This window comes from Myotis daubentonii, chromosome 3, assembly GCF_963259705.1.
Source record: "Myotis daubentonii chromosome 3, mMyoDau2.1, whole genome shotgun sequence".
NCBI lineage: Eukaryota > Metazoa > Chordata > Mammalia > Chiroptera > Vespertilionidae > Myotis > Myotis daubentonii.
Genome location: NC_081842.1, coordinates 132,101,552 through 132,124,063, shown reverse-complemented (window position 1 = coordinate 132,124,063; position 22,512 = coordinate 132,101,552).

The following is a 22,512-nucleotide window of genomic DNA, read 5'->3' as shown; positions in this document are numbered from 1 at the left end:
CAATGGGGTACTATACGGCCATAAAAGAAGGAACTCTCTTACCTTTTGCGACATTATGGGTTGACCTGGAGATTATTATACTAAGTGAAATGAGCCAAAGAAAGACAAATACTATCTGATCTCACATATATGCAGAATCCAATGAACAAAATAAACAAAATAGAAACAGAGGCATGGATACATAGAACAGACTAACAGGGGCTGAGGGTGAAGGGGGAATAGATGAAAGAAGGTGAAGAGATTAACCAAAGAACATATATGCATAACCCATAGACACACATAACAGTGTGGCGACACATGCCGTAACCAGTTTGGCTCAGTGGATAGAGCATCGGCCTGGGGACTGAAAGGTCCCAGGTTCTATTCTGGTCAAGGGCATGTACCTTGGTTGAGGGCACATCCCCAGTATGGTATGTGCAGGAGGCAGCTGATTGATGTTTCTCTCTCATCGATGTTTCTAACTCACTATCCCTCTCCCTTCCTCTCTGTAAAGAATCAATAAAATATATTTAAAACAAAACAAAACAGTGTGGTGACAGCCAGAGGGAAGAGGGGGCAAGACCCTGTGGAGGTGGGCAAAGGGGAAGGGGGACATGGTAGTAATATCAGAAAAATAAATAAAGTACAATAAAAAAATAAATAATGGGAAAAAAGCCACCTTGATTAGCAACAGAAAAAAGGACACATTATTTTGCTCTTTTGCATAAAGAAAAGTTCTACATAATGGACAGTGTTGCTCTATCTCCTGCTGTTGCAGGGTACGTCATCTTTAAGCTCCCAATTACTTTTCTGCATTCTAATGAATTCTTTAAGTATTTTCAAGTAGACAAATGACCACTGATAACTGCTACTGGCACCATGAGAAATAAAAAAGACCACTTGCTAGCAATTATGTTTGTATACAAGAAAAAGAAATTAAAGCGGATTTTTTCTCTTAAAAGCTTGACATCAAGAATGAATTTTTAAAAACATAATAATGCTATCCAGGCTTAAGATGCTTTCTTTTCCTTGAGTTTTGTGAGAGGAAAAAAGCTAGGAGAGTAATGGTACATCTTAATATCCTAAAGGAAATGTAGACGAAGTCACTCATCCAAATTATATTGACCATAAAGACTTCACTGGGCCATTTCATTAGTTTATTAAGTAAAATTAAATAAAAAGGGACCTTAAATGAATTATACCCAGCTTGTGGAATAACAAATATATTGTGTATGAGAAAATTAGCTCCATGTGACATCCACAGCCACCATATGTAAAACGCCTATTATTTGTCCTGTTTCTTTGAAAATCATTTTATTGGAATGTATCAACTAAACCAAAACACATGACCATCCTTCTGGGGACATGAAAGAAACCACTGAAGAAATGTTTCAGCCCAGCCCCCAACCCTAGCATGTGAACTCTCTGGGAAAGCAGCCTGAAGGTTTTTCTTTTTCTTTCTTTTTTTTTTTAAAGCAGTGTCTATGTAATAGCAAGTGCATCACATGCACCCTGAGCCATTAGCTGCTTCTGTCTAAAAGAATTTGGTCAACATTTAGGAATTCACTTAATGAAAGGCTAGCCTATGAAAGCTCTGTTGGCCAGAGGAGCAGATTCTTTCCAGCTTCCTGGATCACTACAAGTGATGCTGGGCCGTTCCTTCACGTGATGTAGCCCAGGCCAGGCACAACAGCCGGCATTGTGGCTTTAGACCTGCAGCTCGTTGCTGTGGACCCCAGACTTGATTTCCAAGATGCCATTTATTTTGCTCTCTGTGACATCGGATTGCACATTTTATTTAATCACAATATGAACTTGCTTCTGGAAAGTGGTCTGAGGTGGTGATCCGTAAAAGAAGTGTGGCTATGATAACAGCAAAGTGTCCAGGTCAGTGATGAGAATTCTCATCAGAGTCAAAGTACCATGAATCTTTAAATACTACCTCCTGCAGGCTAATGCTAAATTACTATTTCCTCAAAACTTACTTTTGAGGGTCGGTTGAATAAAAAGATGAATCCAACGTAAAATAAGCCCTTGGATTAAAGAAGCTACAGAAAATTATATGAAATGGTGTTTCATAGTATTGAGCATGGCATGAGGGCTTTCAAAATGTTGCATTCTTACTTGTTTTCCTATTTTTATTAGCAAGTGCTTTTATTATATTTAAGCCATATGAATTATTATAGAAAGTGAAGTTGAGCAAGAATAAGATTATTATTAATGAATCTAATAGTTAACGTAATACAACAAACCTTAATGTACAATATTTATAATTTGGCTGCTTATAACTAGTATTCTAGTATTTTATACACATAATTTTATTTAATATTTTCAACAAGCCAATAGGATAAATACTCTGGTTATCTAAATTTTAAGTTAAGAAAAAGGGCATAAAAACATTTGTTCATAGTCACAGAGTCCTGTACAATTTTAAATCTTTGTAACTGATCACTATACCACCTCCCTCTGAGACCCTCAGAGACATTTTTTATTTGAAGGGCAGGACTTGTAAATGATCATTGATTATTCTGTCAAAGATGACAATAATATCTTTGATATGAATATAATTTTATTCCAGCCTTCAAAGAATCCAAGGCAGAAGTTTCTTTCATGATGATCCTACTATATGAAGTGAGCAACAGAATCTTATTAACCAACGTCACTCATCACTGCTGACTTGGATCATAGGAAAGGGAAGTCATGCATGGTTGTGTCTAGGGACTAGTGTGGCTTCTATTTTTGCTTAGACAGATAGCAATACCTCTAAGAGCTTACATTGATATGTTTAGTATGGAAATGCTAGCACTGACAATACTTAAAATCAGGGCCTCAAACACAAAAGCATGAAAGGTGATGGAGCTCTATCTGACCATAAAAGAGTAATTATAGAGTTGAGACAACTGTTTACAGTGGAAACTTAAGGTTTAAAACAGGCCATAATGATGATTGAAGTCTCCTCCTTTCTAAGATGAAAATTAAAGACTCAGGTAATATTATTCACTCTACTACACAGATATTTAACTTAATGGCAAAGACTAATTAGAACCTCAATTAATTTTTATAAAATAAAAAGAAATGAGAATATTTGAAGAAAAAAAGGAAGCCTCACTGAGTAGTACAGAGAAATATACTCAATAAATACTGTCCTCTTGTCCTCTCTGGCCCTCCAAATTATATCTGGTGCCCACTATTTCAATCTGTGACTGACATTAATTGACAATAAATAAGCAATTATTATTAAATGCATTTTCTGCCTAGAATGTGATATCAGATTCTTTTATAGTCGAACTGTACCAAAGCCCAAAAATAGGCCTGCAGTCAAAGACACCAAAAAAGATGTCAATCTACATGGAACATGTGGAGGCATAAGGCAGTCATTTTATAACTTGGGTTTTAAAATGGTCTAATGATCAAAGCAAAGTTCATTATTTGAGAGAAAAATTCTTGTTTTAAATTGGTTTAAATTTTCAAAAATTTGAACTCTGTTTCCAAATTTATTTTATTCTTCTAATTATAGTTTCTGTGTGAATCATCAAGGTTTTCAAGATATGATTACTGAACAGCACTAGACGACAACTCCTGAACCTAAAATCATTCATGAATTTAGAACAAACCTTCATGGATAATAGTAGCACAGACAGTTCTTTTACTTCTGCCTTGAAAAGAGTTTTGGTCACAGATCTTATGGGACAGCTGATGACCAGTTTACAAAATAAATCTTTCTGGGAATAATATTGCTCACATTAAAAATTCCATAAGCCATCACTGTGAAAGGCTCTTTTCCTCCATTGACTCATTGTCTATAGCAATTCAGTCTTCAAATAATTAACCTGATTGACTTTAACCTGTTGCTATTAAGTTGAATTCATGCAAGTTAAAAAAATCTGGCCATTTTGTGAAGAGGTTGTTATGATTTCTTCTTTATATTAGAAAACTCAGATACTTTATCTCTGGGATAAAAAAAATAGCATTAGTTCTTGTACCTTGTATTTATCAACACCATTCACCTGAGCTTCACAAATTTTGTTATAAATATCAAAGAATAGAACTTATTTATAGTCTTATGTCAAAAGAAGTTGAATTTCATTTGTTTCATAATAGAATACTGTGATTCCTTAATGATTTTTCATTAACTCACTGTAAAATAAATAGTTAAAGTTGATTCTCATTTCCTTTTAATCATAATTACAGCTACATAGATAATTAGCTTGATTTTCTACATAATTTTAGGGGAAAAAAGTGGGAGGAAAAACTCTCTTCAGTTATGATTGTGCATATCAAGTAAGGGCAAATAGAGAAACAAAGAATTGGGTCTCCTTGGGACAGAAACTGTCTTTGTTAGTTAAAGTAGGAAGCATCTGAGAAACATCAATATTTCCTCCCACACACCTTCCGCACACATGCGCACATGAATAGCAATACACTTGCACAGAAGAAGGGTTAGGTAGCATCATCTTCCCTCGCTGGAAATGGTGAGAGAGAACAAAATAGAAGACTCAAGCTTTACATACCCATGTAAAAACTATTCCACAATCAAGAGAAGTAGGCATTAACAATATCCCACCTATCTGCATCAGGTAATGGGAGCCAATCAGATTATTTACTCCTGCATAAACATAAGCTGTCAATGCTAATGCTTTTACACAAATTTGTAAAGATACAGGGATCCTCTTTATGTTAAATCTAGATTCTCCTTCTAGGGCAACAATTACAACAAAAGTCCTAAATTAAAATATTCCTATGCATTAATCTATCAATCTAAATATATAACTTTTATTATTTTTAAATAATAATGAGAGCATCTTTATTTATAGGGGGTTGTTTATCCATTTGTATTGCATAGATTATCTAAACATAACACCCAGTAATTAACATGACTTAGTATAAAGTATAGCATATATTTCAGCAAAATCTTGATTTTTTTGTTACATGTAGCTGTCAAATCTGTTTTCAGGTTTTAGTAGTTTAATTTATTTTAATGCTCCCACAGAAATAACATTAACAAGATGATATATTAGAGGCAATAACATGATATTCCTGACATGCAGTAGAATTTATCTTCATCACATGTCTGATAAAATCCTCTTATTGTGTAATGAACCTCGCTATTTGTATCTATCATACTTTTACTCATTCATCTTCTTAGTCACCAAGATAGAATTCCCATCCAGAATCTCTGTTAAAGATTCAAATTCATACTTCTTTATATAACCTTCATTATATATGGTCATCTAATAAATAGGCTCTTCATATAGCAGTTGAAGTGACATTAGTTGGAATACATATGGTAATATAGAAACATTTTATATGCCAATAATCCCAGCTGAAAAAGAAATTATTGCAATTAATCTTTTTGGCACATCTGCAAAATGTCAACAGTTGCAAACACCTTTCTACTAAAATTATGTACAAGGTAGAAAAGCTAAGAGCAGTGTGAAAATAGGATGGAAGCTCTGCTGTCTATTTGGTACTCAGGAGGTTTCTGAGTGAGGAATCTATTTCAAAAACTCTCCTTTCCCCTTTCTCTTCTCTTTTGTCTATGAAAATTTGCTATGTTTATTGTAGCCTTTGTCTTGACTGGAAAAAATGGAGAAGAAAGCAAGGAGTATGTGTGTATGCTTTCTGGAATTTAAGAGATATAAATTTTAGTTCTAGGTTTGTTGTCTATGTCATTTACCGATTTACTGTTCCTCCATCTTCCAATGAAGGAGTAGAACTCTGTCAGACACAAGTGAAGGGCATACTGTGTTACAGGAGATATGCAAGCCTCTTTGGATATAATAATAAAAATAATTGACTCCTCACTTTCATAGAGCCTGTGTTCTGGAGAAGCCAAACAAAAAACAATTTTACTCAACATTATATTCTGGATGGAGAACAGGAGAGAGAAAGGATCTTAATCAATGGTATAAGTTAAGTCAATTAAATTTTACACTGGTTACACGGAAGACCTGTAATGTGCAATGAAAGAGCTTACAATATACCAGGGACAAAGAGTTAAGAAAAATAATTATATTCAAATGTATTAAGCACTATAAATGTTAGAATAGCTATCCAGTCTGTTAAAGGGATGCCTAATAAAGGAACAGCTAATTTTGTTGAAAATGGTGATGGATCAACAAAATATTTCCAGAGGAGATATTTCACTATGAATATGTGTATACCAGCAGATAATGGAAGAGAGGAAAAACTATATACAAAGGGAGCCTGGAAAAGACTTCAGAGTAGATGCAAAGGGCAGAAAGATTGGATTCTTTTTTTTTTTTTTGAGAAAATGAGTCATTTATTTTAATATACTAAGACTGGATCAAATTATTACAGCTTATGTAGGTAGAAGGTTGGTGATGGGATTATTCATAGCATACACAGAAAGAAATCAGATTTGGGAAAGAAGACAATAATATGTTGAGTAAAAGAAAAATGATGTAAGAAATCCAAGGATTGGGTAGAAACATAAATGGCATCTTAAATCTAGATCTCCTCACTTTTTTTCCCTAGAAACCATACATAGAAAACAGAAAATAAAAATAAATTGCTCATCTTAAAATAAATCTAAAGCAGCGGTTCTCAACCTGTGGGTCGCGACCCCTTTGGTGGTCCAACGACCCTTTCACAGGGGTCGCCTAAGACCATCCTGCATATCAGATATTTATATTACGATTCATAACAGTAGCAACATTACAGTTAAGAAGTAGCAACGAAAATAATTTTATGGTTGGGTCACAACATGAAGAACTGTATTTAAAGGTACAGAGGCTGAGAACCACTGAAGGGAAATTAGGAGACAAAAAATTGAAAATTCTAAATTGTGTAGCCTGAAGTTTCTAAAATCAGCAAAACTTGCGCGCACTCGTGCGCGGGCACGAGCACACACACACACACACACACACACACACACACACACACACACCCCTGAGAGAAGGGGTTGGTATAGAAGAGAAAAAGATTGATGCAGAGGGACTATGGAACAGATTCTCCAAATCAATGTGAATATTCACACCTAGAGGGACAGGGCTCAGCTCTGCTCGGGATTGCCATCAACTAGATGGAAACACAATGTGGAGCAATAACTGGGGAGGAGAGAGAACCATGTCGCAAAAGGTAGATTTATGGGATGAGCCGGGGGCATAGAGTTGACCAAGCGTGACACAAACAGGCGGCAGCACCTGTTAGCGATATGTGATGAAGTAGCCTGAGAGACTCGGGCCTGTTGATAGAAATTTTCTGAAAATAAGTTAGACTCTGAGAAGCATTGGTGGATAAGAACTTGAAATAGTTCATCACTCTAGCAATAGAACAGCTCATAAGTGCCCCCCGCCCCCCCCCCAAAAAAAAAAAAAAAAAAAAAAACCTGGAAAAGTGCCATTATCTCTTTCTCCCTTACGTATTAAACTTTTGTTGGCCCATAAAAATTCAACTTATTCAAATATAAGTAATTCTTGTAGTCCAGTTTGGATGCTATAACAGAAAGCTTAAGACTGGGTGGCTTAAACAACAAACGTTTACCTCTTATGATCCTGGGGCCAGGATTTGGTGTCTAATGAGAAACCCCTCCCTGGTTCCTGGATGGCTGTCTTCTTGTGTCTTCACGGGATAGAAGAGGCAAGGGAGCTCTCCGGTTCCCTTTAGTAAGTGCAGCAATCCCCTTTTGAGGGCCTCACCCTCATGACTTGAGCACCTCCCAAAGGCCCACCTCCAAATACCATCACATTGAGGGGGATTGGTTTAAGTCTGACTTTAGTGGGGGTGAAGAAACATGTACTTTATAGCAATAATAAAGTCAAGGCCAAAAGCAAACAAAGGTACTACAGAAAAGAATTCAAAAAGGAAAAAAAATACAAAAAATTTCTTACGAATAAAGAAAATATAGGAGAAAACATGTTGCCACAAGTTATATGAAAGTTATAGTTCAACATCTTAATATGAATTAAAAATGCTGAGGAAATGCTTATGTAAAATATAAACCCAAAAAATAAATGCAAGATTTAAGAAAGTTGGTAGCGAGACAATAAGAGCACATGGTCAAACAGTGAGGAGAAGTAAAATGGGACCTGGAAAAAAAATGGGAAAGAAAACTAAAAAAAAAAAAAAAAAAAAATAGATGTTTTCAAAAAAAATTAAACTACAAGCTGCATACAGATGAAAAGACACCATAGAACATACATCAAGGGATAGAGAGAATAAAAATAAATGCAATACGGAAAATGGAAGAGAAACAATAAAGTATAAAGATTGAGAGAAAATAATAGATATAGAAGGAAGCAAAAAGAGATCTAACATGTGCATAATGGAGCCACTGAAGAAACCACTAAAATAATGGCATTTTAGGAATCTCAGAAGGAAGGCAGGGATGGGAGGGTGGGTGGGGAAGAGATTAACCAAAGAATTGATATGCGTATATGCATAGCCCAGGAAGGCCTGGATTTCGGAGGGGGGTTAAGTAGAGGGGGGCAATGGGGAGAAAAAGGCACATCTGTAATACTTTCAACAATAAAGATACATTTTTAAAAGGCATTTTAAAATATTTTAAATAAAAATATATATTTTGACATAAAAGAATAAAGGAATACTTGGTCTCACATAGACAAAGGAGATCCCAGCGAAAATTGACTCAAAAAACTCAAAGTTAGTAAACATCCTAGTAAGCTTATTATCTTTAGTAGAAAATGAAATAATATTTCAGGCTGACAGAGGGAAAAAAAAATGATACCTAGTGAAGAAAAAAAAATGGTATCAGATTACTCCTGAGCAGCTGTCCAGAAGAGATTGAGTCAAAATGACAGAGAATACATTAAAATATATATATATAAGCCAAGAATTTCATATTCTTCAAATATGAAGTCTGTAGATTAAGGTTTTAAACACAAGAAACTAGGGGAATATATTTCACATCATTCTACCAGAAGCTACTACTAGAAAATAAGGCCTAATCCAGCAAGACATTATAGGTTAAACTTAACCATTAATATTTTTTTCTATACACGTGTGGCAAAAACAAGGATGGAGATAAGAGTGACCAAATGGAATATAAGTGCTATGACAATATAGAAATAATACAACTAACAAAATTATTACAAGAAAGGTGAGAGAAGGTAGAAAATAGAATAACCTTGCTGATTGCCTATAAGGGCTAACAACTGAGAAAAAGTCTAGAAATACTTAGGATTATATTGCAACTGATTTAACGGAGTTGTGTAGAAGAAGGAATGGAACTGAAGATAGGAGAAGGAAGTAATTGGGGTGATAGAAAGCGAACAACAAACCCACAACAATATATTTACTAAATTAAAAAAACACAAAAAACTATATTTCCAAAAAAAAGTAACATCAGTACTTCTTTAGATAACTTAATCAAACATAAAAGATAGAAATAACAAAGGTTAAATAATTTTAGTATTAATTTTAAGATAATCTATTATACATAACTTAATGCACATTATATTTAAGCCATGGATAATGGATACATTTTTTAAATATATATTTTATTGATTTTTTACAGAGAGAAAGGGAGAGAGATAGAGTTAGAAACATCGATGAGAGAGAAACATGGATCAGCTGCCTCCTGCACATCTCCCACTGGGGTTGTGCCCGCAACCCAGGTACATGCCCTTGACCGGAATCGAACTTGGGACCTTTCAGTCCGCAGGCCGACGCTCTATCCACGGAGCCAAACCGGTTTCGGCAAAATGGATATATTTTTAGAACATGTGATATACCAAACTGACTTCAGAAGACGTAGAAAGTTTAAACAGGCCAATTTTCTCTGGAAGAAATAGAGAAAGTATTACAAAACCCACCTCTACCATCACCTAAAATCACTAAGACAAGTTTTTACCCAGATACAATGAGTTTAATCTAGTAATGAAGCATATTTAAGTTTTAGGAAATTTATTAATATATTTTATCATATCTAAAAGTCAAAAGTGACAATTACAATAAATTCCATAGCTCTGTTCATATTCCTTCAGGTATTTTTTTACTATGTCTGAGTCCCCAAACCCCTGTGGGATTTCAACAGCCAGGAAACATTGCTGATGCTCAGAGAGAGGGCTATCCTTAACTCTACTTGGGTCACTTTGAATAGACAACTGAAAGTACCTGTGAGTTTATATTTCCTCTCCCTACCACAATCCCTAGGGACATTAACCATTGATTGTAACTTTTGAGAAATGAAAGTCAGTTTCCTAATTTACATTCCAGAATTCCCTGCGGGGAAACAGCTGAAGCCTGCCCTCTACAGGACTATTGCCTGCAATTACACCCTGCTTGCTTCTCCCCCTTCTCTCCTCTGTTTTCTCCACTTCCTTATCAGACTGTTCTTGGAACATTTTCTTAATAAATGATCTACACATAAGTACTATTCTTAAGGTCTACTTTGGAGAATTCAATCAAAGCAGATGGTGAAAACCTATTCAAAATTTCTTGTTTGATCTTTTAAAAAAGGCCATAAAATAGAAACAAGAGCAAAGTGTCTTATCATTATAAAATATAACTATCTTAGTCAAAAGCCATCATCATACTTAACAGGAAATAGAAAAGCTATTTCTGCTAAACGCAAGATTTAGACAATGATATTCATTACACTGATATAACTTAATGTGTACTGAAAGTATTAGCCAACAGCATTATGCAAGAGAACAAAATTAGTGACATACAATTGAAAGGAGATGATAAAGTATTTACTATTCACATATGAGTTCACTGATCTGAAAAACCTTACAGATCACCTGAAAACCTACAGTAATCACCAGTATTTTAAAATGCAATATTGAAATCAGCAGCATTTCATTATATAGACAACTATTTAGAAAAAATATATATGTTTATATACATACATACACACAGAGACAATGAATTTAAAGATTTTGAAATAAACTTTAAAGAAATAAATAAAAGCTATGTAAAAAAATAAAACTAAAAGACTCAGAGAGTACAAATAGAATGTTGTGTGTAGTTTGTTTTTGCTGAGTGACTGAGTTTTATTTTTTAAATAATTCTTTGTTGTTGAAAGTATTACGCATGTCCCTTTTTCTCCCCCATTGATCCCCTCCAGCCTGCTCCTACCCCCCTCCTCACCCCAGGTCTTCAGCACCCTATTGACTGTGTCCATGGGTTATGCATATATGCATACAAGGTGTTTGGTTGATAACCTCCCACCCACCCACCCACCCTCTCACACCTTCCCTCTGAGATTCCACAATCTGTTCCATGCTTGCGTGTCTCTGGATCTACTCCATTCATCAATTTATTTTGTTACTTAGATTCCACATATGAGTGAGATCATGTGATACTTGTCTTTCTCTAAATGACTTATTTAACTTAGCATGATACTCTCAGGAACCTCCATGCTGTCTCAAAGGGTAAGAGATTCTTCTTTTTGACTGCTGCACAGTATTCGATGATATAAATGTACCACAGCTTTCTTATCCACTCATCTACTAATGAGCACTTGGGCTGTTTCCAGATTTTAGTTCTTATAAATTGTGTTGCTATGAACATAAGGGTGAATACATTCATTCTGATTGGTGTTTCAGGATTCTTAGTGTATATTCCTAGAAGTGGGCTCACTGGGTCAAATGGCAGTTCCATATTTAATTTTTTTCAGTAAACATATTGTTTTCCATAATGGCTGCACTAGTCTGCATTCCCACCAGCAGTGCACTAGGGTTCCCTTTTCTCCACATCCTCGCCAGCACTTGTTATTTGTTGATTTGTTGATGGAAGCCTTTCTGACAGGTGTGAGGTGATACATCATTCTTGTTTTAATTTGCATCTCTCTGTTGATCAGTGACTTTGAGCATTTTTTCATTTGTGTCTTAGCCATCTGTATATTCTTTTTGGAGAAGTGTCTGTGTTGGTCCTTTGACCATTTTTTAATTGGATTGTTTGTATTCCTTTTATTAAGTTGTATGAGTTTCTTATATATTTTGGATATTAAAACTTTATCAGATGTATTATTGCCAAATATATTCTCCCATACGTTTTGTTGTTGGTTTCTTTTGCTGTGCAGAAGCTTTTTATTTTGATGTAGTCCCATTTGTTTATTTTTTCCTTAGTTTCCTTTGCCCTAAGACAAGCATGTCAAACTCATGGCCCACAGGCAGCATGTGGCGTGTGGCCCACAATGAATATTTTTGCTGCCCAGCCAATATAATGGTATGTAAGAAACGTTTTAATAAAAGTTTCATTACTTAATTTTTACAATATCCTGTTATACATAATTATTAATAAAATACAATGTTTGCTAATGACTGATTACTATAATCGTGTTGCATTCATATCCCTTACGTGCCTTATGCACAGGTGCACCATTTCTCTCCACTAATACTAGCAGCAAATATTTTAGCAGCCAATTGCCACGTCATTAGTCTTGGACTGACTTGTTTGGTATGCCCAACAGAAAATATTTTGCTTTCGGAGAACAAGAAAGATAGGTTTATTTGCAGTATGCTTATTAATTTGTGCAGTTACTCAGTGTCTGGTAAGTTAATATTCAAGAAAAAGTACTAATTTTTATTAAAATGTTCTATTATTTTATATTAACGATTACTCATTTATTTCAGCCCGCTGTATTCAGCATGTCTCTATCAAAATAAACCTACATTTCTATGAAAATTTAAGCTTTTGATTTTTTGCAGCCCACATAAGCTTAAACCTTGTTTATTTGGCCCTTGTTAGCCTCTGAGTTTGACATGCTTGCTCTAAACGATGTATAAGTAAACATTACTATGAGAGATGTCTGAGATTTTGCTGCCTATGTTTTCTACTAGGATTTTTATAGTTTCACAACTTATATTTAAGTCTTTTATCCATTTTGAGTTTATTCTTGTATATGGTGTAAGTTGGTGGTCTAGTTTCATTTTTTTTTTTATGTACCTGTCCAATTTTCCCAACGCCATTTATTGAAGAGACTTTCTTGACTCCATTGTATGCTCTTGCCTCTTTTGTCAAATATGAATTGAGGAGGTAATAGTTTGGGTCAATTTTTGGGGTCTCTGTTCTGCTCCATTGGTCTATATGGTTGTTCTTGTGCCAGTACTAAGCTATTTAGATTACACTGGTTTTGTAGTATAACTTAAAATCTGGTATTGTTATTCCTCCAACTTCGTTTTTCTTTCTCAAGATTGCTGCAGCTATTCAGGGTCTTTTTTGATTCCATATAAATTTTTGCAGTATTTTTTCTGGTTCTGTGAAATATGCTGTTGGTATTTTAATAGGGCTTACATTGACTCTACAGATTACCTTGGGTAGTATGGACATTTTAATGATGTGATTTTACCAATCCATGAACAGGATATATTCTTCCACTTGTTTATATCTTCTTCTATCACTTTTTTCAACATCCTGTAGTTTTCCAAGTACAGGTCTTTTGCCTCCTTCGTTAATTGTATTCCTAAATATTTTAACTTTTTTTGTTGTTGCAATGGTAAATGGGATTGTTTGTTTAGTTTCTTTTTCTGAGAATTCATTATTTGTGTATAAAAATGCCATCGATTTCTGGGTGTTGATTTTGAATCTTGCTACATTGCCAAATTCATTTATTAAATCTGGTAGTTTTTTGGTGGAGTCTTTAGGGTTTTCTATCATCTGCAAATAATGACAGTTTGACTTCATCCTTTCCAATTTAATTTTTTTTTATTTCTTCTTCTTGTCTCATCACTGTGGCTATGACTCCCAGTACTATGTTGAATAAGAGTGGTGAAAGAGGACACCCCTGTCTTGTTCCTGTTCTTAGGGGAAATAGTTTTAGATTTTGCCAATTGAGTATGTTGTTTACTCTAGGTTTGTCATATATGGCCTTTATCATGTTGAGATATGCTCCCTTTATTCCAATTTTGCTGACAGTTTTTATCAGAAATGGTTGTTGGATTTTGTTGAATGCTTTTTCTCTGTCTATTGATATCATCATGTGATTTTTGTCTTTCAACTTGTTTATGTAATGTACCACATTTATTGATTTGTGAATATTGTACCAGCCTTGCATCCCTGGAATAAATCCCACTTGGTCATGGTGTATGATCTTTTAAATATATTGCTGGATCTGATTTGCTAATATTATGTTGAGGATTTTAGCATCTATGTTCCTCAGGGATATTGGCCTGTAATTATCTTACTTTGTAGTGTCTTTTTCTTGTTTTGGGATTAGGGTAATGTTGGCCTCATAAAAAGAGCTTGCAAGTGTTCCTTCCTTTTGAGTTTTTTGGAATAGTCTGAGGAGGATCAGTGTTAGTTCTTTGAATGTTTGGTAAAACTCTCCTGTGAAACTGTCCAGACCTAGGCTTCTGTTTCCTGGTATATATATATATATATATATATATATATATATATATATATATATATATATATTTAATTACTGCTTCTATCCCATCAGTTGTTATTGGCCTATTCAGGTTTTCTGTTTCTTCTTCATCCAGTTTTGGGAGATTGTTTAGTTCTAGGAATTTGTCTATTTCATCTACATTGTCTAGTTTGTTGGCATATAGTTGTTCCTGGTATTTTCTTACAATCCTTTGTTTTTCTGTGGTGTCAGTGGTTACTTCACCGCTTTTGTTTCTGATTTAATTTGTTTGGGTCTTCTCTCTTTGTTTCTTGATGAGTCTGGCTAATGGCTCATCAATCTTACTTATCTTTTCAAAGAACCTGCTCTCATTGATTTTTTTGTATTTTTTTAGTCTCTATATCATTCATTTCTGTTTTAATCTTTATTATTTCCTTCCTTCTACTTACTCTGAGCTTTTCTTGTTTTCTCTTTCTAGTTCTTTAGGTTGTAAGATTAAAGAGTCAATTAGTGATTTTTTTGTTTTGTTTTTTGATGTAGACTTTCCCTCTCAGGACTGCTTTTGCCATGTCCCAGAGATTTTGGGTTGTTGTGCATTCATTTTTATTTGTTTCCAAGAAGTTTTCCTTCTTGATCTTGGTAACTCATTCATCCTATATAATAAAAGGCTGATATGCAAACAGACTGAAAAGCAGAACAACCGAACAACCAGTTGTTACTGCATTTGCTGACAACCAGGGGGCACACATGAAACATGGTGGGCATCGGCAGCAGGCGGCAAAGCACAGAACGTAGCGGGCGTTGGCCATGGCAGGATGGTGGAGCAGGTGAGTGGGGGGTGGGGGTGGGAACAGACCAAGGCGGGGTGCCAGTCGCTGTCATCAGGGTGAGCCTCTGGTGGTTACTGAAAATTCTTTGCTCCCACACACTGTGATCCTGCCCAGTGCTTGCACTTGCTGCCGGTGCCTGCCCCACTCGCTTCTGTTACCAGTGCCCAGCATTGGCCCCGATCAGTGGATAAGAGCAGTGGCTTCCAGCCTTGATCGCCCCGCAGGGCAGGACTTCTCCACCTCTCCCTGCTCCTGAGGGGTTGATTGGGGCCAGCAGCTGCCTCTCATACCTGCTGCTGGCACCTGGCACCAGTCCCAATCGCTTGGTGCCATCAGCGGGTATGAGCAGCAGCTGCTGGCCCTGATCATCCCTGAGGGCTTCTCTACCTGAATGGACTCACACCCACTGCTGGCGCCAGCTCCAATCGATCCACGCTGCTAGTGGGTGTGAGCGGGGCCGGCGCCATCAGTGCATGGGAACAGCTGTGGCAGGAGCGGGACTGCGGGCAGACAGGGGACCAGGGGCCATGGCAGGAGGGGCAGGGTGGGGGTGCAGAGGATGGGCCAAGACCCACCCCTGTGCCCACTGCAGCCTCACGGCTCACAGTGCCTTTCAAGGTGCATGAATTCATGCACTGGGCCCCTAGTTGTTTAATAACATGCTATTTAGTCACCATGTGTTTGAATATTTTTGGGTGTTTTTCACTGTAGTTTTTTTCTAATTTCATTCCACTGTGACCTGAGAAGATGATTCATATGATTTCAATCTTCTTGAACTTGTAGATACTTGTTTTATGTTCTATCCTTGTGAATGACCCATGTGCATTTGAGAAGGATATATATTCTGTAGCTTTGGGGTGAAATGTTCTATAAATGTCAACTAAAGCTATCTGATCCAGTGTGTCCTTTAGAGTCACCGCTTCCTTGTTAAGTTTTTGTCTGGAAGATCTATCCAGTGAGGTCAGTGGGGTGTTAAAGTCCCCTATTAAGACTGTATTGTTGTTGATTTCTCCCTTAAAGTCCTCTAGAAGTGTGTGTGTGTGTGTGTGTGTGTGTGTGTACATATATATATATATCCCCGTGTTGGATCAACCCATTAGTATTATGTAGTGATCTTTTTTGTCTCTTGTGATGGCCTTCATTCTGAAGTCTATTTTGTCAGATATGAATATTGCTACCCCCACTTTTTTTTCTTTTTCATTTGCATGGAAAATTATTTTCCATCCCTTCACTCTTATCCTGTGTGTGACTTTTGTTCTGAAGTAGGTCTCTTGTAGACAGCATATAGTTGGGTCTTGTTTTTGTATCCATTCAGCTACCCTATGCCTTTTGATTGGAGCATTTAACCATTTACATTTAAGGTTATTATTGATAGGTAATTATTGTCATTTTTAATTCTGAATGCCTAGGTTTCTCTCTCTATTTCTTTTTCTCATTAAAGCATTCCCTTTATCATTTCTTGTAATACTGGCTTGGTGGTGATGTACACCTTTAAACTTTTTCTTTTTGGTCCAGGAAGCTCTTTATTTGACTGTCTATTTTGAATGATAGCCTCGCTGGATATAGTAATCTTGATTTCATATCCTTGCTTTCCATTCTCTTGAGTATTTTATGCCATTCCCTTCTGGCCTATAGAGTTTCTGATGAGAAATCAAGTGTCAGTCTTATTGGAACTCCTTTTAGGTGACAGTTTGCTGCCTTTAAGATTCTCTCTTTGTCTTTAATTTTTTGGCATTTTAATTATGATGCGTCTGGGCGTGAACCTGTTTAGGTTCTTCTTGCTTGGGTTTCTCTGTGCCTACTGGACTTGTGTGACTTTTTTTCTTTACCAGGTTAGGGAAGTTTTCTGCTATTATTTCTTCAAACATGTTCTTTATGTCTTTTTCAGTTTCTGCCTCCTCCGGCACACCTGCTATTCTAATACTGTTACACTTCACATTGTCCCACAGATCCCTTAAGCCAGTGGTTGGCAAACTCATTAGTCAACAGAGCCAAATATCAACAGTACAATGATTGAAATTTCTTTTGAAAGCCAAAATTTTTTAACTTAAACTCTATAGGTAGGTACATTGTTATTAACTTAATTAGGGTACTCCTAAGGCTTAGGAAGAGCCACACTCAAGGGGCCGCATGTGGCTCGCGAGCCGCAGTTTGCCAACCAGGGCCTTAAGCCATCCTTCTGTTTTTTAATTGTTTGTTTTTTCTTTTTGGTTCTCAGATTGAGTGATTTTTTTCAACCCTGTCTTCTAATTCACTGATTTGATCCTCAGCTTCCCCTAATCTGCTATGTATCCCTTCCAATGTGTTCTTTATTTGTGCTATGTTATTCTTTATTTCTGTTTTCATAGTTACTTTATCTTTTCTCATACTGTTGAGTATCTTTATCATTATTATTCTGAACTCTGTATCAGAAAAATTTCTTATCTCCATTTCATTTATCTCTTAGAGAATTCTCTAGTTCTTTCACTTGGGGGTTGTGTCTTTGTCTCCTCATTTTGTCTGCCTGTTTTGGGTTTGTGACTATGTATTAGGTAGATCTGCTACACCTCTCAATCTCTAGTGCAGAACAGTGTCAAATGCTGTTTCTGACTAATTAGGTCAGGCAAAGACAAAGCCTCTAGAGCAGTGGTTCTCTACCTTGGCTGCACATTAGAATCACCTGGGAATCTTTTGAAAATCCTGATTTATGGGCCTCATCCTCCAGAAATTCTGTTTCTTTGTTATGGGGTTAGGCCACAACATTAGTAAAGAAACAGAATTTCCGAAGGATGAGGCCCAGAAATCAGGATTTTAAAAAGATTCCCAGGTGATTCTATTGTGCAGCCAAGGTTGAGAACCACTGCTCTAGAGTCTGCCTCTGGCTACAAACTAATAGGATTTCTTTTGAACTGCCCTTAGGCAATCATCCACAGGTGTGGAAAGAGTTGTTTTCAACAGGGTGGGGTAATTGTTTCTGCCTGGAGTCTAATTGTTATTCTCAGTCTCCTAAGGGGCAAGGTCAAACCGTCTTCCCCCCAAGGCAATGCTGCTTGTATAGCATTTGTCTGCATGAAAAAGATGGCCTCCACAGAATGAGAAAATGATTCAGCACAGGAAACTGTGGTCTGCCTTCTGAGCTCTAATTCCAGAGCCCTTGATCTTGGCTTTTGCACTCCCAGCTCCAGGCCACTCTGCTGTCCCTCTGCTGGAGCACAAGGTGGGTGGGTTCACAGGAATTTTGTGCATTGGCCCTTTAAGAGGGTGCCTGAATTTCCAGCCATCTCTCCCTGGCAGTTAGCAACCCCGCTGTTTTTCACAGCCAGATATTATGTGGGTAGCCTTCTCAGTTCTGGTGCTGTATGCTGGGTGCCCAGCTTGGGAATTAGACCCCAGAGCTCTCAGTGGCTCAGCTGAGCTATCACTCTGGAACTTCAGCTGTTGTCTGTGGGGGCCCAGCCATTTCTTTCATGCCTCTACCCCTCCTACCAGCCTCTATTCGGTCTTCACTTTTCATCCTTGGTTATCAGGGTTCTCTCCTAGGAATTTTCTGTTGATTATTCAGGAAGTTTTTCTGCATTTTAAATAATTCCAGGTTAGACCTAGGAGGGTGTCCATGCAGCATCCACTTACTCCGCCGCCTTTTTTAATCACCACAACAAACCTTTTAACTTACTGCGGGAAGGTTTTTATTTAATTTAGCATCATTAGAATTTTCAACAGTTATCTACAATTGTACCAGAACTGTTGTCAAGGTGACCTTTGATTTTCCACAGATTTTTTGTTTGTTTGTTTAAATAAGATCTTATTTAAATAAGGCCAACTGCATAAATATTTTACAACCATATAATTTCTAATTGATGAAACTTTATTGTAACTGTAGCTATATCTGTGAATGAGTTTTATATATAGTTATCATTGGCCTTGGACAAACACCTGCCTCTCTTGGCCCCAATTTTACCATACAAAAAATTAGAGGGGCCTTAGCTGGTTTGGCTCAGTGGATAGAGGGTCAGCCTGCGGACTCAAGGGTCCCGGGTTCGATTCCGGTCAAGGGCATGCACCTTGGTTGCGGGCACATCCCCAGTCGGGTGTGCAGGAGGCAGCTGATCCATGTTGTTTTCTCATTGATGTTTCTAGCTCTCTATCCCTCTCCCTTCCTCTCTGTAAAATATCAATAAAATATATTAAAAAAAATTAGAGGGGATAAATAAAGGTGCTGTGTTCTTCCACAAATAGAATGGTCTTGAATAAAAAGACTATTACAAAGGTGTTGATTCTGTTGAGGCCAGCATAGACATGTAATGTGTCCTCAATAAATATACAAATAAAAAAATGTAGAAAAAAAATAGGCAAGAATAGCAGGAAAAAAATATTGAAAATGAAGTGCTTTGAGGATGGAACAACCTTACCAGGTGCTCAAACACCAAGAATTCTCAACCATTCTAACAGTGTGCTAGTGATATAGGTGCAGGCAGAGAGACCTCGTGGATGTGAATAGAAAATCCAGGAATAGGTTTGCACACGCAAGGCAGTGCACCATACAATAAAGTAGAGCTTTCAAATCGATAAAGTACAGATGGAAATTTAAGTAACTGGCGTAAGGAAAAGCAGGTGGTCACTTGGGGAAAACAAGGTAAAATTATAATTATATCTTGCTCTGTAAAGAGAACAGACTCCAAATGGATCAAAATTTAAAAATGTAAAAAAAAAAAAAAGAAAAAGAAAAATGAAACCATAGAGATCTTAGAAGATAGAGGTGAAGACTTCCATTACATGATTGTAAGAAATATTAAGCTACACTTTTAAAAGGGTCAGAATATACATCAAGGAAGGAATATAAACCATAAATCATTTCAAAATTAAGTTTAAAATGGAAAAATATTTTCAAAAATTAAGAGAGGGCTAATCCTTCTAGTAAATAAAAGAAATTGCTGGAAATATAGAATAAAAAAAGCCAACACAATAGAAAAGGAGCTGAAGAAAATTCACAAAAATAATATCAAATATTAAATGGCCTTTAAGTATATGAAAATATGACCAAATTTACTCATAAAGAAAAATACAAATAAATATCTAAAATAATATTTTCTCACCCATCAGACTGATAAAATAAAAACAAAATTGTCACACTGTTTTTTAACAGGAATGTGGAAATACAAGTACTGCCCTACATTGTTAGTGGGAGACTGAAAATGGGAGTAAAATGTATAATCACCATGAAGGAAAAGAGAGATTTACAAATCATGTCACCACATTGTTTACTTAAAATAAAAATTTGAAATTAAAAATGTAAATAAATTCAGAAGTCATCTCCTCCACATACTAGCTGTGTGATTGAAATATATGGTTTAAATTCTGAGGTGTAATTTCCTCATACATAATAGAAATATAGTAGAAATACTGTCTATCTGAGTTTGTTTTAAAATTTAAATTTAGAAACTGTGTTTGCAAAATGTAAACTCTGATAAAAGGTTATTGATATTTTTTAGTGACTTATTTGAGGTTAAAGATTTGTAATATATTCAGGACCACAATCTAAATTTCTGCTCCAAGTGCAGTGTATGCTTCCTTTATAAAACATGGCCATCTTCTCTTTGGACTGCAGAGTAGTGCCCAGCAGTTCACTCTGTCCACTGATTTTTCTTGAGGAATGTCATTTGATTAGATAGGGAGAATTGGAAAGAAATCAAGCTAAAAAAGTACACTCCCTATTTTTACTTCTATTTCATTTTCTTATATTTCCAGTTGACTGAAAACACTTAAAAGTTGTTGTCAAGGAGTAGAGTTTCTTAAAGTCTATACTCTGGGCCATATGTAGCAGAATCTTATGGGAATATTTATTTAAAATATGTAGATTCCCAGGCTCAATCTTAGAATTAACACCAGACTCTGGTGATAAAGAACAGGGATAGCACATTAAGAAAAAGAAAAAAGAAAAAGAAGATTCTGTTAGTGTAGAATCTAAGTTTCAGGAAGACCAGAAGTTCATCGTAGTATCACAGGACTTAACATAATTACTGGAAAAGAAGAGACATTTATTAAATGTTGTTTAAACAACTGAATTAACAACAACAGAGCTAGCAGAGAAGAAAATATTAAATATTGTTTTCAAGTTTTAGTAGGCTTAGCTTGTTTCTCAAGGCCAATTCCCAAGGAGTGTTTGAATGACAAAATGAAGAAAATTAAGCCCAGTAATTTACACTGTGACCTTAAAATGTTGGCAATATATTCACACAGATGTGTGTTTAAGTGCATAGATAAGGATTTAGTGCCCAGCCATATGTCCAAGTTTTGCAATCTGATGAATTCACATAGGATCAGAAAGCTGTTCACGTAAGTACTTTTGAACCCTGAATTTGCTAGTTCAAAGATAGGTAGGTGTGGCATAGTTCATGTTCTGGTACTCTGAAAACATTTAAGTTTTGAACTATCCTTTTGGGCTACAAAATATATGCCCATCTATTCTATATTTCCACAATAACCATTAACTTTATTCTGTTATGATAAGGTCTGTGTTATATGTATGCATGTCAACAAGACATAACAATGATAACTGTGGAGAAAGTTAAAAATACATGAAGAGGACAAAGTAGAAGTAGTTTTCCATATTACTCCTGCTAAGTACAACTAAAATCACTGGTTATTACATACAAAATAAACACAAGACACTGCAGTTGGGGAAAAGAGTGGAGAATAGCTAGGGACCCCAGGATGTAGGGAAAAACACAGTAATTTCAAACAGAAGTCACTCATCATACCTAGAAAAAGAAAGATCTCAAATTGAATGGGGAAAAAAAAAAGATTAATGGATGTCAAGAGCAAGAGAATACAGATGTTGGAATTATCTGCCAAGGATTTTAAGGAAGCAATTATAAAATTGCCTCAATGAGCAATGAAGAGCCCACTTAAACAAGTTAAAAAAATACTCAGCAAAGAAATAGAAAGTATTAGCAAATAAATGGAAAATATAAAAGGAACCAAATGGAAGTTTTAGAACTAAAACAAATATAACTGAAATGAAAACATAATGATGCAACAACAGAATTCAGAGGACAGAGGAAACAATAAGGGAGTTTGAAGATAGAACAATAAAAATTAATCCAGACAATAGAAAGGAAACAGACTAATAAAAATAAACAAACAGACTATCAGAAACATATGTAACTATAACAAAAGACCTAGTAATTGTGTCATTGGTCTCCCAGAAGAGAACAATAAGTGAACCTGAAAACATATTTAAGTGAATAATGGTTGAAACTTCCCCAAATTTGGCCAACTAACTAAATAAAGTTACAGATTAAAGGAAATAAAAAAATAAAATAAAAAATTAAAGCCAAATAAATCTATTCCAAAATTTATCACACACAAACACACAAACTTCTGAAAAGAAAAAAAAAGAAAAAAAAAAGCTTGAGAGCAGTGAAATAGCAATGACACATTATGACA